The sequence below is a fragment of the Ambystoma mexicanum genome, chromosome 6p (assembly GCF_040938575.1).
Source record: "Ambystoma mexicanum isolate Mex_15411 chromosome 6p, UKY_AmexF1_1, whole genome shotgun sequence".
NCBI lineage: Eukaryota > Metazoa > Chordata > Amphibia > Caudata > Ambystomatidae > Ambystoma > Ambystoma mexicanum.
The window spans coordinates 189202912-189229909 of NC_090935.1; positions in this window are offsets into that span (position 1 = coordinate 189202912).

The window sequence follows — 26998 nt, forward strand, 5'->3', positions numbered from 1 at the left end:
CTGTGCTATACACGAGAGGCGCAGGCTAGTAATACCAGTACTGTTCTTATTGTGGTGTTTCCTAGATGTGATTTAAACTAATATCCACAAATCTGTACGGGTGCTGAGGAGGATGGTGATTACAGTATTATCCCACTGAGGCACACGTTAATAAACCAGGTACTATCCTAGAACGAGACAAGCTGGTAATCACAATACTCTTCTATTTTGGTGCTTTCTAGATTGTGTTTCAAGGCAATATATCCGAGAGAAGTACACGTTATTAATCACGGTACTGTCCTAGAGAGACAAATGCTAAGACTCACAGCACCATCCCAGAAGAGGCACAAGCAAATAATCACAGTACTATCCTAGAAGGTAAGCTGATAATCACAGTACTATTTTAGAAAGGTACAGGGTAATAGTTACCATATTATTCTATTGTTGTGATTTATAGATGTGATTGTAGTCAGTATGTGGTAATCTCTAAGGGTGCGGCATAGTCTAATAAACACAGTACTATTCTAGAAAGGTAGAAGTAGGATGAAGTGTTGTGGGGAACTCCTCTTAATGAGGAAAGACAATGTTGTATATTATTGCATGTGTATTGATGAATTATTGAGGTGAAGCTCCCCTCTAAAGAGGAAAGATGATGTTGTGTAGTGACTAAGTAGTGTGAATAATCTCCCCTGTAGCTGGGAAAGACAGCATTGTGTAGAGACAAAATATTGTCGTGAATCTCCTCCTGAGCAGGGAAAGATAACGCTGTGTGGGACATCCCTCAATTTCAAAGAAGGGAACATGAGGTTTTAATACCCTCATCTCAAGGTAAGGGGACAGAGGAAAGATCTATATCATTGTGTAAATACATTTGTTTTATTGCAGGTATTATTGACCATTGTCTAAGTAAGGTGGTTTGTTGTAAGGTATTGATAGGAACTGGAAATATAAAAGATGTTTGTTGGTAAGTATTGTTAGCAGCTGTGTAGAGCAAAATGTTTGGATTCAGATAGTTGTAGCAGTTGCGTTTAGGACAGTATTTTTTGTTAAATGTTGGCACTAGGTGTGTGAATAATTAGATCTGTAATGAGAGAGCAGCTACGAGGTCTGTGTCAAAAGGCTTTCTTTTGATCTTGGTTAGAACATTTGTGGCAGTATGGATAAGCCATTGGACATATGTGTAAAGCGCTTCGGCAGTATAAAGACACAATTTTGAAGTATCACAAAGAGTGGGTTCAGTGAACTATGGGCAAATTGTTTAAACCATAGCCCATAGAGGGCAAGCATAACAGGTCTGTATTAGAGCATATGCACATGAATGTATTGTCAACCTATAAAGGGAAACAGTTAAAACATAGGCAGAGCATACTTGATTTATTGAAAATGTGTGTCGAAGAAAATATTGTCTTTGATAATGGGGAAGATGCCCTCCCAGGGGAGCACACAGCCTACCATCCCACCACCCACATGTGGGAACTACCCTTTACAGCCTGCCGTGGGATACACCAACACTCTGTTTTCTTCTTGCCCAATGGAAGATTGGAAAGGGACATCAGGGAATCCTGGGGTGCCAATAAAGATCTGGTGATTTTTGCAATTGAGTACAAAGCTTGCAAGCAAATGGAGGAAGCATTACAAAAAGCGGATTGGGAGCTGGCACAGGCCTTGCAGAGCCAAAACAGACAGCCGGGAAAGGGGCCTGCACAATGAGAGCAGATTAGGACCCCACCCCATCCATATAGCAGATTCAAGAGATGTGGCAGTTAGAGACAGGGGAGGTTTGGGACAAAAACATTGTGATGTCTGGGATACAGGTGCACATAGCAGCAGAGAGAGGAGAAGAAGAAGGATCAGGCAGAACAAAGATAGAGGGAAGAAGCAAAGTTGGTACAGAAGAAACTAGCAAAGCAGACTATGGAAGATGCAGTATAACTAACACCATAGAAGGACAGCCTCAACATGGCCCTGCACAGGGGTTGGCAGTAGGGCCTATGGATTTTGGGAGAGGAACTAGAGTTTTTCAGAGAGGGAGAGGATGTTTTTAAAGGGCATGCAGGGAGCAGTATAGGAAATAAGTGGCCCTGATCAGGGCTGCAATGGTGGTCTTGCGGGAAGATGGTCCTTTTGCACAGGACTGCAGAAGAAGGCCGATCAAACCATTCAACTATAATGGCCCCACCCCCCAGCCTTTATTTCACTGCCCCAATCTGCCCCATGTGCCCCAGGTCTCGTGCAACAAGAAGTGAGGACACAGGCATCACATTTAGCCAGTCCCCTGCCCAACTGTGGGATAAGAACTCCCTGCCGCAAGGCACAGTCACCCACTACATGGCAGTGAGTGTGTTAGGGGTCAATCATTTCCTGCTCCCAGGATCAAACATTTACACTCAATAGGTCAGCCCACAGAGAGAATAGTCATGCCCAGGACTATCAGTAACTACCGACCCAGAACAGGAACCCTGAGTAGGAGTGAACATAGGGGATCGAACATTCTCTTTTTTTAACACACAGGAGCTACCAAATACTGTATTAAGGAATGAACATGTCAGACAAAATAATGAAAATGTAGGGGGTTTTCTGGGGCTGTCAAATTGGTTCCTTTCACTGACGACTTGCCCATCACTATAGGCACACATGAATTATCAGCCCCTTTATTGTAATCACGGGATACCCCAGTTAATCTCCTAAGTAGGGATATCATGAGCAAGTTGAACATGGTCCTTTTGTTCTCAGAAGATAGTGTAGTGTGATTCACCCGAGGCACATACCACGCCAGAGCTGTCACAGCAATACAATCACTCTGTAGCCAGAGTGGCCTGTGAGGCGTACCACTTCATCTAGATTTGTTACTCTATATGGTAACAGTCTTGTTAGGTTGGGTGCCAAGAATCATGGAAAATATGTTGCATGCAGCTGCAGAGTTGCTATTTCGATCAGCTTTCCAGCAGGAATGGGTAACCGGCACCATTATCAAGATATGTTTGCAAGCAGTAATTACCAATTCAGACATTGTGATCCTGTCTGGTTTGGATGAGAAGGATCTTGAATGGTGCATATTTATTTGCATTGGCCCAACACAGTGATTGAGGTATTTGTTTGTTGAACAACTGTTCAAAGACACTGAAGACGAGAGGGAGATTATATTAGAACAGAGAAGTGCTGCACACCCTGCTCATGGTCAACACGTTGTCAACACACATACATAAGGATCTAGACAAGGTGCCCATCCAGTAGTGTACCAGTGTCCCTCACAATGTAGGGCAACTTAAAATGATTGGGGCAGTTGACAGTACACTAAAACCAGGAGCAGTTTTGCCCTGAGTAAAATAATATCCCATGTCAAGGGAAGCGGAGAAAGGTATTTACTCCACCTTAGAGGCTTTATGGCAGCAGGGCATAATACAGCTATTGGAATCCCCATGCAACATGGCTGGTTATCCTGTGAAAAAGCAAAAGGATCAACTTGAGGAATGGTGCAGGACTTACACCTGGTGAACAATATTTTAGAAGTAGAGTTCCCAGTAATCAACAATCCTGCCATCATTTGGTGTAACATCTCCACAGAAGCTACCCAGATTATTGTTACATTGTCTCAGGAGGATAGCTCAGGGACAACGTGCTTGCCTTGGAAGCAAGATGAGACAGAGCAACACAGGTTCGATCCCCGTCTGCGCTTAGAAACTTCTGGGTATTAGGCACGTTATAAATAACCTATCATATCATATCCCTCCTAACTCTAGACACAGAAACATTAATATCTGCAGGTGCATGTACAATGTTACTAATGTTACAAGACCCACCATTTAAAGGGATAAAGCATGTAAAAAATAACATGAACAAACAGAAGATGCAAAAAATAAGGACAATATAAAGCATATACTTCTTAAATTCATCTGTGTTTCCCTGATCATGTGATGAAACACCTAGTCACCCAAATGGATGTATGGAACTTAGACAGGCACTCCCGTTGTCATCACCCCTCTTCTTTCTCCTTCTTTTGTAAAGGGAGAGATGAAGCTATTGTCATTCCGATGTCACTGAGGTGTATCCCTGTCTTGCATCCAGAGACTTTGACGGCTGTGGGAGTAGCATAGATAACTGTTTAGGGTCCAGGGAATTTAGGGTATTTCTACTAGCGCACAAATAAAAAACCAAACTCCTGACAAGAACTGTAATTTCTGACACTGTGATAACTCTTGTGGTGCGTGCTGATGACGACTCATCTACGGAGGGAATGACTGTTGTGATGAGGTCCAACCTGGCGAGATATAAATCTGACAGATTTCGTTAGTTCCCTAAGGTACCCCTGGACTTCTTCTCCAAGAAGTTCAGCAGTGGTGGGTGCATCAGAGGCACCTGCTGGCTATGATTATTTTGTGTGGGGTGAGATGATGATCAGATCATAGCTGATTGGACAGCAAAAAAAGGGAAAGTGGCTCCTGCCAAAGAAAGAGATCTATCACACTAAGGTTGCAAACATTTCTGACCTGCAGAGAGTTAGAGCTAGAGGACCGAAGGACTCTAGCAAGGAGATATTTAGTGAGGGAAAGGTGGATGTAGCACAGTGCCAGGCACCAGAAAACATTGTGGATGATGCAGAGGGTCTTGAATTTGATCCTTTCAGCCATCTGGAGTCAGTGGAGAGATTTTAAGGCTGGTGAGATGCAGTCCCTGGGCCATGGATAAGTCTTGCAGTCCTATTCTGGATTAGTTGAAGACGGCAGAGGAAGGAAAGAGGAAGATTGAGGAAGAGACGGATGAAGTAGTCCAACCTGGAGAGAACCAGAGCTCGAGAGAGATAGACTGTCTGGGGGAAGATGAGGAAAGGGAGAATGCCTCTGAGGAGGTGAAGCTGAAAGTGAGTCTTCTTGGCATGGTCAGTGATATGAGGTGAGACGGAGAGAAAGGAGAGAAAGTACCCAAAGATAACACCTTGGTTTCTTGTCTCACAAGAGGGTGAGGGGAGGGATCCAAAGAGGGCAGCCAGAGAGTAGAGGGAAAGGAAGGCGTTTCAGTCTTACTGGCGTTAAGACAGAGATCGTTATCAGCACTCCATGCCTGAATAACAGTCAGGGAATCAGGAATGAGAGGGGAAGGAGAGTGGGTAGCGGAGGGATGCTTAAAGGAGAGCTGAGTGTCATCTGCATATCACTCTGAGGGGAGACGGTGGAGATCAGGTGGGCAAGAGAGGCAAGGTAGATGTTGAAGAGTCATGGCGAGAGGATAGAGACCTAAGGGACACCACAGGTAGAGATTGAGGTAGAGAAAAGGGCTCAGTTGAACGTGGGAGGGACGATTAGAAAGGAAATAGGTCATCCAAGCCAGTGCCCGGTCTGTGATTCCCAGAGTATTAGAGTCAATTTAAGAGGGTGGCATGATTGACAGTGTTGAAGGCTGAGGACAGATCAACGAGGATGAGAACAGAGGGATATGTAGGGTTGAGGTTTGGGAGCAAGTCTTTGTGGGTGTTCAGGAGAGCAGTTTATGTGCCTCCGGCTGCTCTGAAACCAGTCTGGTGGTCATGGAGACAGCCAACAGGTTCTATGTTTGTGAATTAGTAGGGAGATGACCAACTTCTCCAAACTTTTGCCCAAGAAAGGGGTAGTGGATATAGGGCGGTAGTTAGCCAGGCAGAAGGGTCCACAGATGGCTTTTATTAGGAGGGATGCACAAGGGAGTGCTTGAGAGGTGATGGGAAGGCGCCAGTGGCAAACAAGTGATTACAGAACTCAGCCAAAGAGGGTGTAAGGGCAGCAATATTGTCCTAAATTGTTCTAGAGGAGCAGGGAAGCACCGGTTTCATAGAGCAAACAGTCTTGGTGACCTCATCTGGTGCTATGGGTGTGAAGGAGGAGAGTAGGAGGGATGGAGAGAGATGGGCCAAGGTGAGGTTCGAGGAGGGAGTAGAAGAGAGTGAGGACAGGATGTCCTGCATTTTGGTTATGAAGTGGGTGACCAAAGCCATGCAGCGGGCCTGAGAAGGAACAGGAGATGTAGAGACTGTAGTAGAATTAGCAAGTTCCTTACAGAGATGTGGGCTTGAATATGGGATAGTTGTGGGATGCTGCAGGACTATTATGGGTAAAATAGTGCCCATTATGTCTCTCAAAATAAAACCTATTGATGACACACTCCTTCCGAAGGGCACACACACAAAATCGGAATAATGGACTTGTGAGGACAAGCCTTGCATGGTCGCAATATGTCACCCAATTGCTACCCCGGGAACATGGTTTGACTGCCCTGATGATCCAGAGAACTATTCTGAAACATATGTGGATCCTACTGGGGATGGTTTTTTTTTTGTTTTTTGCCCTCCAGCCCGAGGTGTACAAAGGGGATTTGAGAAATGGGATGAAACAGTGGGTATTGTGGTGAAAGTCCTTGATTCCAACTAGTGTTGTCATCAATGTATAGTTTGAGAATATTTACTATGAAAATGTTATTCAAAAAAAGTTGAAGCAGTGGAATCTGACATACATGACATTCAGTGTACAGATTTTAAGAACAACCATTCATCACAACACTGATATGGGGCACACGAGGATGCTTAAAGTAAACAATGAGATATTGATATTACACCTATGAAAGAAGGTACAAGATTCTCACTATAGACACAGGGTCTTATTTGACCGCTAGAACCTACATTTAAAAAGGATTGCACTCTTAGAATATATACGAGTTTGCAAGTGGTTCTGAAACATAGATCATAATACAACTATACTGTTTATCACGCTACTTTTCGCAGACATGGCCGATAAAGAAGTACTGAACCAGGCTATATGTTTGAGAGGCTCAACAGCATCACAGCCATTGATGCATTTCCATTGTAGTTGCTTATACCTATGCTTCTTGCTCAAAACATTTGCTATATTCACAGTGAGACTTAGGAGCCAGAGAAATCCATCATGAAGTGCTTAGCAAAATGTGGTGTGATAATATACAGGATAAAGTAACCGGTATTGTATGTTGACAGTACATGGCAAGCCACTGTTGAGGGATGTGAGGAAAATAGAGGAATAAGGCGTAGTTAATTTATAAGGTAATTCAACCTATGGTGACTTGCAATTAATATTTTACATACAGTAGCTAATATCCTTCTTGTTATACGTGGTCATGTCATTAACCCTTTAATACTTGATTGCATACTTATGCTGCTGCAAGACATCTATGATTGCTTCTTTATGTATACAGTTGCTTCTATCATATGCCAAGTGAGTCTCCAAATGTCCAGTATTATCACCCAATTCCATCTAATGCCTCATATACCTGGAGTGGTTGCCATATGCAAGGGAGAGCCTTGCACGCATAATTTCTGCCTTCGTAGGTAGAGAGCAGCCTCAAATGTCCCAATAACTCCATTCTATGCCATGTATGCATGGTGTGAAATACTATATGTGCAGCGGAGTCCGTGAGAGAGTCCAGTCTGCTGCAGTGTGAGCAGGAGAGAGGAGCTGCAGCGACGGTCTACGGTCTACGGTCTTTGTTTCAGTGTGCCAGTGTGCCTTTAAGGAAAAAGGCACAACTGCCTTTAAAAACATCAGAAGAGCGCGGAGCGCGCGCGGAGTCCATGAGAGAGTCCAGTCTGCTGCAGTCCGCTGCAGACTGCCGCGGCTGTCGTCAGAAGTTAAGTTTATAGGTAAGTGACTTTCATGGGGGACAATAGGCCGTGGACAAGGCTTAAGTTAAAACAAACCCAAATATCCTTGCCTCTAACTAACAGTAAAATCATGGACACTGAATTGCATTCAAATAGAATTATTAGAAGTGACCTTGAAACGGAAAGTGAAGCAAGACAAAGTCAACCCCTCGATGAAATCGAGGGAGGGGCTGAGAGTAGCAGGTCGAGACTGATCAATCCCGTACTTTCAGCTACTCCAACCGCCACTTTAACCGTCCAATGCTTCACGCCCACAACCTCGGAAGAGTGTACAGATGGTGCAACGCCGGACACGATAGAAGCCCCACCTTTTGTAGAGCCCGAGACGGCGAACGCGCCGGTTTCCAAGGAACTTGCAACTGAACTTGCTCCAGCCAAGACGCAGGTCGACGTATATATAGCCACCTTTATAGCTAATTCAGACGTGGAATCATTACCAATACCGAAGCAATTAAATCTGCATGATCAAGCATCGTCTGCTAATGCGCACGTACGCGAGTCTGCTGAGAGCTTAGTGGTATTGAAGAGCAAAATGGCAGGAATGGCAAAAGCCTCCAGCAAAGCACGCACTGAATCTATGAATTCATACGCACAATTTATCAATGATGATAACGACAGCAACGGCAGGAACAGCAATACCGCTAGGATAAGCATAACTGAAGACAAAAATCCGAGGAATGGAACAAAGCACTTGGAAGCTGATTCCAGCAGAGACAATGAGACAATAGAAGTGATCGAGATAAATGCGGAGGCATTTCAATCACCATTCGATGTAACAGACAACGAACTGCTCGCACTCGAAGTGCCACATATTGCACTTGATCCAAATTTACTGAAATTCACTTTTCCACTATCTACCAAACCACGAGAAATCCATCGGACAGAAAGTACGCCAAAACTAAAAACCTTAAATGGAGCCAAGAATTGCAACCAAACTACGGCAACCACGATGACAAGCAATGTAAATGTGTTAAATCCCTCACAGTCACTAACTAGTGGCAACTCAGTATCCGGTGCAATAAGTAGCATCCAGCCCTTTGGTCTACAACAAGGCTTCTGTAATGAATCACAGCTAAAAGAGACAGATCTGGCAGCGCGAGAAGCACGCCTGACAAAAAGACTCTTAGCCGATTTCGAAGAAATGAAAGACAGATTAACAGCTAGTTTCACTCTTGGAGCCTCAAGTAATAACAGCACTACGGAAACTGTCTCCGACATAAATTTTGAAGGCGACCAAGAACGAACCATCAGCGACAAAACGTTAGGTCTGAAACAGACATCTTTGGATCAGAAGCGCAAAGCAGACCGCCTCAATTTAAATCCAGCAATTGACACAACTCCATGCCCAAAAAGCCATGGAACTCACTCTTGCACTATCGCCAGTACTCGTCCAAAAGCGCAAAGACAGGGGGGAAAAGCAATTGATGTGGCAATCCAACAACGGCCGAAAAGTACTCCTTCAATCACTATGAACGAACAGAGTACTTCAAGCAAAGAGAACACTGGCAGCTCACACTGTAAAGATTCTGATTCAAAATCGAACCTATCAGTTGCGGCTGCCATACAGATCCATAACAACGTTTTGGCTGCAACTTCTCTTGCCTTGATTCCATTCATAAAACTTTATGAAAGCCTGAATGAATCCTCCCAAAACAACGGAGCTATTATGAGACACTTAGATGACAAAATAAACAAAATCGAAACTGAATTCGTGGCTTTTCAATTAAGACAAGAAGCCGAAAATACTCAGTCTACCGAACATATGAGCAGGCACTTTGAACAACTGCTGATGGAACATAAAGGATCCAAAAAACACATTGAAGAAATGTTTGAAAAATTAACACAAATGCAAGCACAAGTAGTAGAGAAAAGAGATACCACTAAGGATACTAATGGAAAAATAGACATAGGGATACAATGCACATTGGACGCAGAAACACGTGACACAGGAAATGCAATTAATAATTCAATCTTAGTCACTGGTCCAATCTTGCAAGCTCCCACTGACAGAACAGGAAACAGCTCATCCATGGCTCCGAATAAACGGCCTAACGGAATCACGCCCGAGATAAACAAGATTGCTAATTTCTCAAATCAATCTTTGGCAGAGGGAATCAGTGATTCAACAGCTGATTCGCGAATCAGATGCAGCAAGACAAACCCGAATATGGGGAAGAGTTCCGAGCAGCCATCATGTTCCTTCGCAAAAGCATCATATGGCATTTTCAGCGGCCCCGCCAAAAATCTTGAGATTACGACAAACAAAGAAAAATCAATCCCAGAGACAAACAGCCACCCAAAGAAAAAGCTAGAAAAAAAAAGAACACTCAGACTGTCCCTAAACACAGAAGCAACATAAAGCAATTTATAAGAAATTTGACCACGCCGGTGAAATCAAAGTCTACCGCAAACAAAAGTTCCAGTAAATCAAATACAAATAGTAATGTGAGAAAAGCTGAGATAGTGGCTGAACCAAAGTGCAAATCGCCTGCAAATCCAAAAAAGCGGATGAGAATCAATTCAGACCAGAGATCTTCTGATCTCGGAGATCTAATAGAAGACCTATGTAACTTGTCTACATATGACGACAACGAGGCTGAGGATTCTCCTCGAGGATCTGCTGTGGTCCTGACAAACGTGTCGACAAGTAGTATAGACTCACCAATTCAGACAAAATCAGGGAAACCTCTTTTAAAGAAAATAGAAAGCCAGAAAAGTGATATAGGTGAGGCCGGGGAGAAACAAAGAACAATTGTCGAATCTTTGTCTGGACAAAAGCGTGGAACACCGGAGTATATCTCCAAGTCAGCAAACAACTTTCGTTCAGACTTAAATCCAAAACATACGTCCGCCTACAACTGCAAGTCCTTTAATGACTTACATGACTTACCCCGAACAGCACTTAAGGCATCCTATCAAAAGATCATGATCGAAAACATCTTCCAAAATGAATCAGATGTCAACTTGAATCGTGGAAACATCTTACGTCTATTACATGCAGTACCAGCGGTAAGGAACATCAGGTCCGACGATATTCGTATTGTCGAATACTTTTCGGAAGAGCGAGTTGACATTGTACTTCTCCATATATATTCCCAAGCAGTACGTACAATGTTAATAACTGCAAAGCAGGATCTATTGTGCTTAGGATTTGAAATCTCACTTTACGATCCAACAAACAGTCACGGACCAACAGTGATCTCTGAGAAAATAAAAGCGAAAGAAACCTTGGAACAGCAACGTGATAGTTTGAGGAGACAGTTAAAAAGCACACCACTTAGAAATGCAAAGAAAAGGAACCATGATAACAAGCTGACTAAGCTTTAGCGTAAAACCAATAAAAGAAATTGATGCGCCTGCGACTGTGATTTCTTGGAACACAAGGGGCTTCAACCATCTATACACCGACTTCCCGGTTGATCTAACAAATAATTTCGCCATCTGCCTACAGGAAACCTGGCTGCGGGTGCCACCAACTAAAGATGGATATGTAACACTGCTAAACCCAGCAGTAAAAAACAGTAAGGGACGTCCATTTTCTGGCTTAATTACAATGATAAAATCAGGAACAAATTGGGAAATAACTGAAAAAATAAACCCAAATAGTTATGTCCAAGGAACACTACTTCAATCCTCGAATACTCAAAACAACAAAGAATACTTATGAATCTTGAACGTGTATTGGAATCCGATAAAAATCTCGACTAATGCATTTATATCTGCTGTAACGCAAATAATAGATACCTACCAACGCACCTGTCTGGACCTTGCAATAATCGTTTGTGGAGATTTGAACACTTCGTGGTTTGATGAACACAAGGAACCCATCAAAGAAAATTCGTTGGATGGTCGTCATGGAAATAAAAACAGAACGAAATGGAGAACCGAATTGGAAGCCCGCGACTGCATTATGGCAAATGGTCAAGTGAGAGGTGATATACCACCAAATTTCACCTGGGAGAACATGGGATATAAAAAGATCTTGGATTATTTCTGGACCTCTAGAAATGTGTTTGCAACTATCACCAAGCTTCAAACTATACCTACAATCAACAGTGATCATTACCCACTAGTAATGTCCTGGCTTTTGAAACATAAAAAGAAATGTGGGACTAACAGCAAAGCACTTGAAGTAAATCATGGGCGAAATCGACTAAGGATAAAAGAATACCAAATTATTAAACTGTCCAATGATTTACAAGCGACAAACTATGATAACGGCGACCAGTTAAACTACATACCGTTGTTACCCAACCTGAATACAGGCTTTGCTAGGAAAGCACGCCAAAATAATAATGATCATAAACATAAGTGGAGCCACACTTTGACAAATCAAAAAAAACAACTAAGGAAAGACATAACCAAATTAAAAAAACAGCATGGAGCGAATGTCTGGTGTCAAATAAAACAGAGAAAACAACAATATCGAAATTGGTTAAAATCTTTCTCTATTCAGAGAGATCAAGAGCGTGGCGAAGAAATGCTGGCCTTGATCAAAAAAAATAATTCAAGGGAAATATGGAAAATCCTGAATAAAGGCACGGTTAATCAAGACGCCCTAATGTCTAATGGAGTGTCCGAAAGCGACTGGATAACGCACTTTCAAAGTGTCTTTACAGGAAAAAAGACACCATACTTAGAAGTGAGTGAAAAAAACAACATAAATTGGGACATAATTGAGTCTAGAGAAAATATTATAACGGCTATATCAAAACTAAAGACCTCAAGAGCCGCTGGGCCAGATGGAATCAGCAACACTATGTTAAAAGATCACAGTCAAGCCTGGTCTAAATTCATTTGCAAACTTTTCATGGCGATAGCCGCAAGAAAACAGGTACCGAGCTCATGGACTGAGGCAATAATAGTACCGGTATATAAGAAGGGCAGTCGTGACGACCCCGCCAACTATCGACCGATTGCCCTCCTGGACACTATTGGCAAAGTGATGGCGACTTTCTTACAAAAAAAGCTATCAACATGGGCCAATGAAATCAACTTACCTGATATAAGACAAACTGGTTTCACAAAGGGCGTAGGAGTAGAGAACAATCTTGTGCTGGTAAATCTGCTAAAACTTGATGCCCTAAATAAGAAAGATCAATTATGTATGGCATTCATCGACTTACAGCAAGCGTTCGATTCAATTAATCGAATTAAATTATGGGAGAAGTTAGAAAAGCGAAACTGCCCAAATGCCTTGCTTCAACCGACAAAGGCACTATATTCCAATACAACAATTAGAGTAAGACTAAACGCAAGTGGAGACCTGTCTAAACCTATTACTACCTCTAGAGGAGTAAAACAGGGATGTCCACTTGCAGCCACCTTATTCAAACTCTATATTGCTGACATCTCTACTGCACTGGCTAGTGTCATCTGCTTCCCCCCAAAAATAAATGGACATCCAATAAGCTATATGATACATGCAGATGACTTAGTATTAGTTGATAAGACTCAGATTGGGCTACAAAGGCTCTTGTCAAAGCTTGAAGCCTACATGAATGATAATGATTTAACAATCAACGTGAAAAAAACAAAAATTATGAGGTTTGGCAGTGATCGAGTCGCCAAAAAAAAAAAAAAAAACTTCAAATGGCGAATAGATAACAATATTCTTGAAGAAGTCAAGGAAATTCGATATTTAGGAATAATGATGAACATCTCGATTCGTGAGCAGAGCTGGGTTTATGATCTATTACAGCGGACCAGAATGTTGGCCCTACAAGGAGCAAGAATACACTCGTTATATGGAAAATTTTCAGTAGTACCGCTACGTACGTTTTACACCCAAAAAGTGATACCTACAATAACGTTTGGGACAGAAGCAGGCTGGAACTTGGATCTAAAGATCTGGCCCACCTTGGAAGGCTTATTCTGGCGCCAAGGCTTGAGATTGCCAAAATACCTCTCAATGACCTTAATACGCCACGAATTGGCACTAGAAAGCTTATACGGAACAGTTCTATGGAAATCCATATCACTGTTGCGAAAGATGGAGATGTCGAACCCTGCACCAGCTTACAAAATCTTAAAATCTGAAGGAACACACCAACATATGGGGCTGCTCAAAAGATGGTCTGAGAAAGTGAAAGCCATCTTGCATAGTGCAAATATTTCAACGGAAACCCTGATGAATCGCCCACAGATCGCGAGGATAAAATTAAAAGAATGGTTATGGATAGACAACGTGAACAAACTCGATACAATGCCAACAGCATTGAATCTTGGGCCAACAAAGAATAAAGTGGACAATATGCCAAACTACCTATGTCAATTTCCATCGAGATATCATAGAGATAAATTTCTAAGACTCAGATTAAATCTGCTGAAAACAAACCACATGCAGGTGACGAGAAAAATTAAACCAGACACTGAAGAAGCCTGTCGGCACTGCAATCTTTTTGCAGAAACACTAAAACATCTGACAATCGAATGTGTGGCCCTAAACAAGTTACGTGCCATCCATTTGAGTAGCTCGACGCATCTTACCTGTTCAGTGATAAACTTTCTAGACAGAGTCCTAATCTGAAAATACATGAGCTAAATTGTTAATGGAAAGCGTCACTAATGATCTAAGGAAAAGTTGTAATAAAAGTTTTTGTAAAAACTAGATGTTACAAATAAAAAAATAAATAAAAAAAAAATAAAAATATGTGCAGCGTTACGCGTAATTGATTCCATCACGTGCCAAGCTCAGCCTCAAATGATCCATAACCACATATATATCCTTAAGAGCACGTCTCTGTGAATGGCTCAAAGAAAAATTGTTCCCTTCCTCGTTTGGGGGATAGAAATGAAAGTGTGACAGTCATGGTTTAAATATCAGTTTTCACCCTGCAAGACAAATTCATGTCAGTGTCAGAAGCTACCCTGTCATGATTTGTGTCTCTCTGTGCACCTGTTCCCAACAGACGTAAGGGAAGGACCCAAATATCTGCATATTTAAAAGTGCATCGCGTTTGTGAATTCATGAGGTGTTTTTAAATGCGCAAAAGTGTCCCCTGATTTGCATAAATGTGCAAGGGGTTGAAAAACGGCATCTGAATGAGTGCACCTTAGATGCGCTCATTCACATATCCTTTGTGGATTGGTCTGTTCATGCAAATGATGAGATTTACCAGCACATATCATTGCTTGTGCTAACAAAGATCAGAATCGTCCCGTATTATATTATTCTGGGCCCATGCCTGCATTAATGTAACACTTTAGGCATTTATAATAACGAATTACTTGTAAGGCACTTTCATCAAAGCACTTTACATAAAACACTCTTATATCAAATTATTTTACCACTCAACTGAAATGATTGTTATTTGTAAACCTCTAAAGGATGTAAGGATGAGTAGGCCTTGCTAGGAATCAAACCTGGAACCTGCATAACACACATAGATCCCAGCAGCGAACACTTAACCTGCTGAGCTATCTAATCAACCATTTCTCCTTAAATTGCATACCAATGCATTTGGTTACGCATTGACTCTGGGGGTGATATTCATTATTAACATGGCACTTAATATTACAGTGCTTAGAAGAGAGGCTATGTTAGGCCGACTATTAAACTTGATAATAGTAGTGTTATATGTTATTTTTAAATGGACTGAAGGGTCACAGGGAAATGTGGTGGGTAAATATCCTAATCAATGCTTCTTTTTAAGTGCAAAATTAATTAAACAGCATACTGTGTCACCATTGGATAACACTTTACGAAACTAAAGAGGGCTCCAAGTGCCTGATGTGTTTGTGTTTCCCCTGCAATCCTTGACCAGGGCAGATAGAGGCAGCAATAGAGGTCTCAATGAAGTCAGCGGCATCACCCCTGCGACCCCTAGTGACCCCCAAATGCCGTCCATGCTACTACTGCTCTGCCTATAAGTGTGTCCCTTTAAGTGCCAAGGACGAGGTACCTCGTCCTTGGGATTACCTCCCCAGTGCCAAGCACGAGATAGCTCGTCCTTGTCATTTAAGGGGTTAATGAAGGAGAAAATGTTAGAAGGCTTTGCATGGTGAAATACTAAAATCACCAAAAAAGGCCTTGGCACTGGGGGGGAAAACCCATGGCAGTTAAGTATATGTTCTGAACACGTTGGGGCAGGCCTAGAAGACCCTCTTGTAAAATAAAAGTTTCTTTAGACATAACAAACTGTGCACATTCTTGTGCAGTTTTGCAGGTGTCATTTTCGTTGAAGATCTCAGGCAACATTTCATCCATTTCATACATGTAGCTTCGGCCATATGATGACAATAATTGGAGTCTTGAAGACTCGCAATCAGCTTTCAACGGCGGTACTGAGCGTTGCCCTTCATGCATTTTCTTGACCAAGATGAAGCAGGCCGTGTACCACTGCTGGATTTGTCAGCCACAGCAGATACCATTCACAGCTCCATTTTGATTAAACATCTCATGGAGATGGCAGAGTGTCGGTAAAGGCAGCCCACTGCATTTCCTCTTTTTTTGGGAAACAGAATCTGGAAGGTAACAATGGGCTCCTTTGAAGCTGTTTTTTGAGTGTGGGGTTGCTCGGGGCTCATGCCTTTGCCGGCATTTATGTAACATGTATCTGAAGACACTGCTTGATATTTTTGTGGTTTGCGGTGCTACATTTTAAGATATGCTGACGGCAGCCAGGTTATGCTCAGGGTGATTCTGTCAAGTGTCAGTTATGCATAGGGCCATTGTTAGTAAAACTGTTGCAAGACATTTCCCTCAAATTGTTATCTCACATTTGAGCATTTTAGGTCAACTTACAGTGTCATCTCTGGGGAAGGTTTGGACCTGTCTATCGATGCTCAAATGTCTGATATCTCTGGTTCAGTTACTTTCCATGTAACGCTGTGAAAACGAAGGCAGCCACTCCTGGCAGAGAATCATTGGGCTATTATAGCCGGAGCTAGTATCGGTTTCAGAACGTTCTCAGCACTTGTTCCAGCCTCTGCAGCACTTGCTGATCTTGGCGGCAAGGACTGTTATTTGTACCCTCAGCAGAATCACATCACACTGGTTCGCTTCTATGTGATTTTATAAAATGAAAAAATAGAGAAAGAAATGTTAACGAAAAATAAATAACGAAACATATCGATTCTTTTTGTGGGGGTCTCCACCATGCTCTCCATTCCCCCGTGTTTAAAAACCCACCAGAACCCCCCACCAGATTTAACCCCTCACCCCATATATATATATATTCATGTTGTTATTTTTTATTCGTTTAAATTTCATTCTCTATGTTTTATTCGGTATAATCACTGGATACCCACTGGTTCTTAGGCGTCTCCGTTGGCTACCTTTAAACTACTCGCGTTTGCTCATGAAGCTCTTTAACGGCAGCACCCGAGATTATTTAAGAAACATTTTGTGTGACGCCCTCTCTGTAGACCCTTAAAGCACTAGACTACGAGGCAGTGAAACGCCCTCCCGGAAGACCTGGAACAGAGGACTGATCGCATGGCCTTTTGAAAGAGGTTTTAAACTTTCCTCTTCTGAACTGCTAATGGCGGACACTGGGCCTCATTACGACCCAGGCGGTAAGTTACCGCCTGGGTCGTACCTTTACCACCATGGCGTAAACTACGTTTACGCCATGGTGGTTGGCGGATTTACCGCCCCATTCCGAGGCGGGGCGGTAAGTCCCCATTAACCCATTTACCCTTCCCCATTCCCATTTTTGCCCCATAGGGCATAATGGGAGTGGGGAAGGCGTTAATCACGCCACCGTAAATTACGGTGGCGTAATTAACATCAAGGTCCCTTAGCGCCATGGATTTTAACACCTGCTAAAACCAGGTGTTAAAACCTCCATGGCGCTAAGGGACCTCGGAATCAGGCGGTAAGGGTCGGCGCTGTTTACGCCGCCGTAAACCCCTTACCGCCTGAGTCGTAATGAGGCCGACTGTATTTGTGTGTCCCTGATGGTGGTATTCCCGATCGCACCCGCTTTTGAAGGTTTTCACAGGTTTCACCTCCTGTTGGAAAGCACGTAGATACATCAGGGTGGTTTGTGCTCTATATTTATAAAACTAGATACAACATTTTTGTTAATAGGAGCCTTCATACATGTGTCTTGATATTGTGGGTGCTAATCTCAATAATAACCGGGAGGGCAGCCCGGGCACTGCCGATAATGGCATTGCTGCCTATGTTAAAGCCCTTTGCTTTACAAGGGCCCTTAAACTGCTCGGTTGGACATTCTGGCATGGTGAGTCTGCCATCCTGTTTTTTATCAATGTATAATAATACTAATAATAATACTAATAATAATAATAATTATTATTATTATTATTATTAGTATTATTATTATTATTATTGTTATTCTTAGTGGTAGTAGTAGTGTAACTATTATTATTATTATTATTATTATTATTATTATTATTATTATTATTAATAATAATAATGTTATTATTATTATTATTAGCTTGCATGCACATCCTGACGAATCCCCGTATGTAAAATGAACAATACAAATAGAGGGGATGGTTCATGGGAAACTTCAGATTAGAACAGTGAAATCGTGCCCTAAAAATTGTAATGCTCTTTTGTGGCCATATTGAAGCTGATTTAAATGCAAATTGTGAATGCCTGCCTTTGAAGAAGTGAACCGTAGACGGATATTAATGGTGAGGGGACAGGTAAATATTAGAAAGATCTGGGTGATTCATAAACTCTCAGCACCACTCGCGTTGGGAAATGCATTTAGGAAAAGGGCAACTGACAAGTATTCCCCAATTAACCGCATTCTCATTGCCGGTCCAGGCGACAAGATCCTTATTAATATCCCTGTGCTGATGAGACGCTGTGATTGGCATGGGCTGGAAAGTGCTTTGAAAGTCAATAAAAAAGATGTATAATAATCTCTCAAAATGTCATGGCATACATAACATCACCAACAGTTACATATTGCTTCTCTGAAAATAAGTTCATTTATGATCCTTAGCATGTCATTTGAGTCAAGGCAAACTGGCCAAAGAAGTTCAGGAGATGGCTGTTTTTTCATTGCCTTGAACAGTTGTGATAAGCATACACACATCATTTGCCAACAGGAAATCATTTTCAGCAGAGCTCGTTATCCCTACTTATCATTAACGGTGATGGAAATACATGCCTTTTCAATACGAGGTCTTTGATAAATGCTTGAAAATAGACTTGACCTGGTATTGGCTGCCTGCCACCCTATGCCTCCCACTTTCCCCGCCCCCACCATATGTCTTTCCCTACAATGTTAAGGCCGAAGGGTATGCACTTTGGGAAGCTGCTGGCTGTTTCTAAAATTAGCATTGCAGTGTAGCCCCCTCCCTTTTCTCTACACTTCTTTCCTGGGCTAGTTGCTCTGAGTGTATATACATGCAGGGTAACGAGAAGGCTGGGCTCTAGGTATGAGCACTCCTGTGCTAAGCTTGTTAATAAGTCATATGTTCTGGATATTTCTGTGCAAGGTCACAGGTTGGTAGAGGTGAACCCACACCTCTGGTACGGGAATTGTAGAGAGTCCTGGTGACTGCAATTTTAGGTATTTAGTGAATCTTATGTTTAAGAAAGATTCTCATGCTTGGTGCAGTATTTTCAAGTGAGATTTTTTATTTTTTAGGTAGAGTAGACACATCGTCTAATGGTGGTCAGCCGACATGTGTTTCGACCCCGAGGGGTACTTCTCAAGATAGGAATAATTATAGAAAGGTTGGGATGTTGCCCAAAGGTGTGCCTCTTAGGTATGCATAAGGAATAGTCTCTCCTAGAATTGGGTCTGGCGTTGTCTAATGCTGATGTTCTGAACATGTTGTGTCCAGATGCAAACTGAGAACATTCAGAAGCATCTGGCCACAGATCTCTATCTAGGTTTTCTGAAGCATGAGCATAGATAGCGTGTGTGTACAGGAAGTGGACATATGTGCCCATGGTGCTAGGATGCATCGTCTTGGCCTATGGTATGTAAGTTGCTTGTAAATGCCACTGTCATTCCTTCGTTAAAAAAACAGCTTAAGACCTGCAAATTTTCGTCTGATTTCTCTTCTTCCTTAGTTGTCTAAACATCTATTTTTTTTTTAAACTTTATTTAACAGTTGTGGTACATAACAGTGCAGCAACATGACAATTCAAACTTGCGTATATCATGTATAATTGATACAGCTTTTCAACACAACATGTGGTATTTACAGAACAGAAGTATTATTAGGCCTTGCCGGGCTACTGTTAGCTGAGTCCATTTCACTTAGGTATACCCTGAACGGGGCCCAAATGTCTTTTGGTTTACATGGGCTTGGTAGCGTCATCACATAATACTCCTCACATTCATTTACGTACATAAGTTCCTTGAGAAAATGACCTGTGGTGCTTGTGCACTTTTCCATTTTTGCAGGATACACTTTTTGGCTATCGCACACGCAATGTTAAAGAGCCTTTTGGTCACCTCAGATCTCTTTCCTATATCCCCAAATAGGTATTTAAATGGTGTGAGATTTGCCGGTATATGCGTTACCTCTTCTAGAATTGTTGCCACTTCCCCCCAGAATACCTTTATGTGTGGGTAGCTCCAAAACATGTGGAATGAGTCAGCCTGGTCGGCCCCGCATTTCTGACATCTGCCTGGGTCGTTTCGTGTGAATTTTGGAATTTTTATGAGGTGTGTAGTGTAGCTTATTCAACACTTTAAATTGGATCAGCCGGAGACCTGCATTCATGGACACCCTCTTAGTGAGCTTACAGTATCTCTCCCAGGACCCATCGGTGATGGTGGCACCCAGGTCCGATTCCCAGGAAGTCCTTATCATGTTCACCGTTGGAGTATTGGCTTGTATAGTTTTGTAAAGTCCCGAAAGACTGGTTCCCGATCGAGTAGACAGGGCCACCAGGCACGGGTGCGTGGGGGCTCATCAGGGAACAGGGGCCATCTGGCCTTAAACGCCATTCTCATTCTGTAATATTGCAAGACCATCAATTGATCTCTACCCATCCCCGTTTTGAATTCCTCCACTGTTATGAATTTACCATTAGAGAATATGTCCTTGATTTTGAATTGCCTCTCTGGATCCCACGTTTTTTGCATATCTGTATCGTACGTGGGTGCTATACCTGGGAAGTTCCAGAACGGGGCCTCTGCGTGGTATGGTGTCTCCAGCCCAATCCTGCGAAAAATCTTGGACCATGCATGTACTGTTGTGCTGACTGGGTCAAATGGGCATTCGTCCTTATGTTTGTTTTTAAAGATGATGGACCTCAGTTCAGTTGGGTGTGCTGCATGTTGTTCTAAACAAATATGGGGCGAGGCGTCTTGTTCATCATACCAGTGTTTAACAAACTGGGCCTGTGCCACCAGGTAGTATAATTCAAAGTCTGGCGCTGCTATTCCCCCTTTGTTATAGGGTTCGACCATTTTTTCCCACTTCATCCTGACCGCCCCTCCGCTCCAGACGAACTCCACTGCCATGGACCTGAGCTTATCAAAGAATTGCCTACCAGGCCAAATCGGGACATTAGTAAATATGTACAACAACTTGGGGAGTATGATTATTTTCAGTACGGCTACCCGACCAATAAGAGAGATGGGAAGTTTGGCCCAGAAGCGAAGTTTAGCGGCCATTGTGTCTAAAAGGGAATCATGGTTATTCAAGAGTAGGGAAGCTTTGTTTCCCGATACCATCACACCCAGGTATCTTATCCCGCCAGGGGTCCATTTTAAACCGTGTGTATTTATCGGACATCTGGTGGTCGGGGTTCAGGGAAGAATCTCCGACTTGGAGCGGTTGGTTTTGTATCCTGAATATTCTGCAAATTCATGCACTGTTTCCAGCACAGGCCCCAGGTGTGTGTCTGGTTCTCGGACATATAATAGGGCATCATCTGCATATAGGGAGATGGACTGGGTTAAGCCCGACATCCGTATGCCCCTCTGATTTTGGTGTTCTCTAATTGATGCTGCAACCGGTTCAACAGTGAGAGCAAACAATATCGGGGAAAACGGGCAACCCTGTCTCGTGCCCCTCCCCAGCTCGAACCATTCAGACATGGTGCGATTAGTCAATACCCTGGCCCCGGGATTAGTATAGAGTAGCTTAACGCTTTGTAAGAAGTATGGACCTAGGCCAAATTTCTCGAGCACCCTGAACAGGTAGCTCCACGAAACTGAATCAAACGCCTTTTCTGCATCCAGTGATACGGCCACTGCCTGGGCCTCCGGCTTAATCTGAGCCATGATACCAAACAACCTGCGGAGATTCAGAGCCGTGGACCTGGTAGGAATAAACCCGCATTGGTCCGGATGCATCAGCTGAGGCATGTAGGGTAGGAGTCTCGTAGCCAAGATCTTAGCAAAAATTTTGGCGTGGCAATTTATGAGAGATAAGGGCCTGTAAGAGGACATCTCATTTGATGGACGTCTGGGTTTAAGGAGCACCGTTATTATAGCCTCTCTCATGGACGACGGGAGCATCCCCGATTCCAGGGCCTCCACCCACATAGACAGGAGCACCGGGGCTAGCTCTTCACTAAGTTCCTTGTATAATTCAGCCCCCAGACCGTCCGAGCCAGGTGCTTTCCCGTTAGCTATTAGTTAGTTAGGTATTTCATCGATCGTTATGGCCTGGTCAAGCAACAGTTTATGTTCTGTTGACAATCTAGGGAGCGTGATGTTATCTAAGTATTCTCCAACCTCAAGTGGTGTTTTCAAATCATGGTTGGCATACAGGTCGGTATAGAATTGGGTGAATTCTTTATTTATACCTTCCTCATTTGTTGTTACCGTACCATCCCCCGCCACTATACTAGAAATTCTGGTATAGTGACTTTCGGTCTTCAACAAGTTGGCTAGAGTGTGACTTGCTCTGTTCCCCTCGCCATATCTACGCGCTCTAACTGGGGTTGCCATGTACAGCAGCTCTCTAGTGGCCAGTCTGTTGAATTCCTGTAAGTTATTATTAATGTCTGCCAGGGGGAGCATCTCACTACTGTCAACCTGGTTCATAAGGGACGAAGACACCAGCCAGTAATCTATGCGGGACTCTGTGTCATGCACTGAGGAATAGAAAGAGTACTGCCTTTTATGGGGGTGAAGAGTTCTCCAAGCGTCCACTAGCGTGAGTTGCGATAGGATTTGGTGTAGGACAGTAGTTGTTTTGGTGGGGTTTCTGTGTCTGGAGGTGGAGCGGTCCAGCGTGCCATTCAGAATGGTGTTAAAGTCCCCCCCCACACCACGTGTTCGCCACCCGTGAAGCCCAGCTCTTGCATCACATTTGTGTAGAAGTCCGGATCGTCTATGTTTTGGCCATATGTGTTCACCAGTACTAATTCTACCCCTGTTATGTTCCCCCACACTATCACATATTGACCTAGTGGGTCTATCTTACTCTTTTCATGTTGAAACCAAACTGAGGGGTGGATAAGGGTGAGCACTCCTCTCGCCTGTGAAGAGTATTCAGTATAGTATCTTTGTGGGCCCCACCCTTTCAAAAGCTCAGTGCTAACTTTCTGTAGCGCATGCGTTTCTTGGAGCATTACTATCTTGGGGTGGTGTCGACTAACATAGGTCCCTGCTTTTTTTAGCTTGGTCCGGTTGTTCAGACCACGTACATTCCATGTAAGGAGCTTTAGCCTTGACCCTCGGGTCGTCACATTGGGATTAGCCATGTATGTATGACCACATCACTCCCCATATCTTACTGTTACTCATAAAAGTTTCTTGTACTGCACTGTCACCACAATTTTTAAAAACTTGTAGGACTCTTCCAACTGAATCCCAACATTCCAACACCCCCCGGTCATTCCCACATCGCTCAACGAAGTTAAACATCCTGTAATACTTTAATCCCCCGCCCACATCATCTACCCCAATTTGACAATGCTGCCCCGCAAAAAACATTCCCTTAAACAGGTGGAGCTTTCCTGAGGGTCACTAGTTGCAGCCATCTGGCACGCTCTAGATTGAGGCTCACAGCCCGGAAACCAACAGTCTTTGTTCAGTTTGTCTCCGTTGCATAACTTCCAAATTATTATTATTTTTTTGGGGGGGTTTTTTGTGTTTTTTTTCCCTATTTTCAAGCGGTAGGCGGTCGATCCCCAACCCCACTGCTTACTCTGCTGGGTCTCGCCTCTCATCTCTCGGTTGTGGTCTCGCATTTTGGTTCGCCACTCGGTCTCCTGGGGGCAATGGGATGGAAGTCTCCACATATGACATGGCATCTGTGGGATTCTCGAAGAAGTGAGCCCTTCCCCCGTGTTGTATTCTCATTTTCGCCGGAAAGATGAGGGCATAGGGCACATTTCGTATCCGTAACTGTCTTTTCACCCCTTCATAGGATCTCCTTTGCATTTGTACGTTGGTTGAAAAGTCTGGATATAGTGTCCCTGTCCCTATAATTAAGGAGGCGTGCGATTATAGTACGAGGGGGAGCCCCTGGTTTCGGGTGCGGTGCTAATGTGCGGTGGGCTCTTTCAATCAGAAAGTGATCCGAGAAGGAGTCGGCACCTAGGATGTCTTTTAACAGGGACTCCACTTGTCTCTCCATGGGACCTTTGCCAAAATGTTCCGATACCCCAACAATCCGGATGTTGTTTCTCCGGGATCTCGATTCAAGGTCCTCGCACTTGTTTTGCGTTTTATGTAGTTCTGTTTGGAGGTGGGCTATGTCTCGACTGTGTTGTGCTATCGTGTCTTCGCTTGAACTTATCCTGTTTTCCACCTCCGTAATACGTGCGCTTTCCTTTTCCACACGTGCCTTCAGGGATCCGATCGTCGACACTATGTCATCCAGTTTTACGTTCACAGCCATAAATCCGTTCGGCACTAGCGTTGCTAGGCGTTCCATTGGGTCCGTCTCCTGCCCATCAAGTATCAGTGGTTCACCCCCAGCCGCCCCTTGCGGTTGTGAGCTGGTGAAGGTGTCCATTGGGCCAATCTTTTTCCCACCCGTACCTTTCCTCTCGGTGCGGCCCATGTGTTGCGGCTTCCAGAGAAAGATGGACTGTGTCCTCCCACGTATTGTTGCCCAGAACCCTGTTATGTGGCCCAGGTATGGAAAGGGGGTAGTCCTTTATATATCCGATCTTACCATATGGTGCACTACCACGTATTGTTGCCCAGAGCCCCGCTATGTGGCCCAGGTATGGAGAGGGGGTGTTCCTTTACATATCCGACCTTGCCATATGATGCACTACCAATGTACAGGATTGAATTCCGCAATTCTGCTCTGGCTGGAGCCTCCCCGACCACCATTCCGGATAATATTTTGGAGGGCCGGTGCGCCCGCGCGGTCCAGGGCCCGAGGTTGCGGGTGATTATTGCCCACATGAGGATGTATGTCCCTTCACCTCCACCTGGGTATGTCTTGGTGGGCTTTTATGATGAGCTGGTGTTACCCAGGGTGTTGTAGGGATGCGGGCCCCCCGTTCAAGAACCAGTATTTATTGCCCCTGAGCTCGTGGGGGCGAAGCTTAGCATGCCCAGTCCGTGGTTAAGGTGCACAGTGCAGGGCCCCCCTTTGTCACGGCTATCCCCGCGGCACCTCAATCCACCTCGCGCCCTTCCAGCACAGGGCCCCCCTCACGGCCCGAAGTCACTTACTTGGTGTTTGGGGGGGGCAGGCCCAAGCCCCACTCGCCCCCGGGGTCAGTCCGTGCCTTCCGGCGAGGGCCGCGGCCTGCTGGGGACCGCCGCGAGGGGCCGCGGGCCGGAGGATGGGCCAAGCAGTGGTTACGGCCCCCTCAGCAGGGGAGCAGCACACGGCCTCCGTGGAGCCGCGGACAGCACCGCGAGTCGCCGCAGAGCGGGAGCGGGGCTAGGCAGTCGCCACGGCCCCACCAGCCGGGATGCAGTTCACGGCCCCCGAGCCTCTCCTTCCGGCTCCCGCCGACGCCCCCGTCTCCTTCCACAGGACTCAGGGAGCGGTCGCAGGCGGCGCCGCAGTCGTCCCTGGGCGGGCGGTCGCTCGACTCCTTCTTCTTCGTGTCCAGGCTTTGCGAGGCACACAATGCCCCTCCCCCACCTCGGCTTGCCGTCAGACGTCCCTGGAGCCCACTGGGGGCCTTGCAGGCCCCCGCCAGCCGCCGGAATAGCCGAGCAGGATATCCCCGCACCTCGGTCCCGGTTTTACACCGTTTTTTTTAAGGATGTGTGCTGGATCTTCCGCCAACCAAATGTAGCTTCCAGTAGAGTCTGGGACGCTCCTGACAGGATTTTTTGGAAGAAAGGATTGTGTCCGAGCTGGAGCTCTCACACTAGGCGGCCATCTTCGATGTGCGCAACAGCGCCCCCCCTAAACATCTATTTAATCACAACTTTTGTCCTATCTTAACAACCAGAATTTGCATCTACCTAAACAATGTGGGTGTCGCTCAGGCTTCTCGACTGAAACAGCACCCGTATTGGTTTTAAATTCTATTCTTCACGCTCGTCATCTTAATTGTTCTGATGTTGGTAGACCTGCGTGCAGTAGCTGATACTTTAGACCACCCACCTTGATGTCCACTCATTCTTCCTTGGGCCTATATAGTACTGTTCCTAGCTGGTTTTCTACCAATCTCTCTAATCGTCCTTTTACTGTTTCTTCGAAAGTTGTATCTTCTTGGTCCTTCCCCTCTCCCAATGTGTTCCTCAGGGCTCTGTGCTTGGTCGACTTTCTTTCACTCGTTCTACCTCTTGTTTAGCCTCGTTAATGTCTGATTTTGGATTTCAGTTCCATATTTAGCGTCGTTTCCCTCCTTTAATGACTACATCCACCAGCATCTATCGGCTTGCTTATCTGCAGTTAAATATTGGATGTCCTCACGTTTTCTACGCCTCAACTCTAAAAAGTCTGAATTCTTCTTTTTCCTGGCTCTCCAAGGAGTGTCTCTCTTTCTTGTATTTCATCTTCAGCTTACCAATTCACCTCAACCATTTTTCTTTTCATCAGGCCCAGAATGCACCTGTGAATGAATCCTGTCGTTTTCATTAATGTTATATTAGAAAAACACATTATTTGCTCACTTTTTCCTCTACTAAAACTTACAGGCCATGGTCTTATCTTGTTCCATTATGGCTGTTCCATCTGTGTTGTCTGCTGAAGTATGCACATCTTCCTGTACAGTTTATTTTACATTCTCCTATCATGATTCGTGTACTGTCTTTCCTTTTCTACTCATGGCACTCTGTATCTTGCTCATTTCACTGGTTTCAGATTCAGCAACACTTTGCATATGTTTCTTTCTCTTGTCCTCAAAAGCATTCATGCCATATATCCAAAAGCATTCATGCCATATATCCTCCTTAGCTGTGTTCTTTAATGTCTTTATATTATCCTTCTAGAAATCTTAGTTCAGCATAACAATATTTGCTGGTTGTTCCTCGTCCCCCATGTGCGCCCTTACGTTTACGTTCCTTTCGGCTTCGTGTGCTCCGAAAT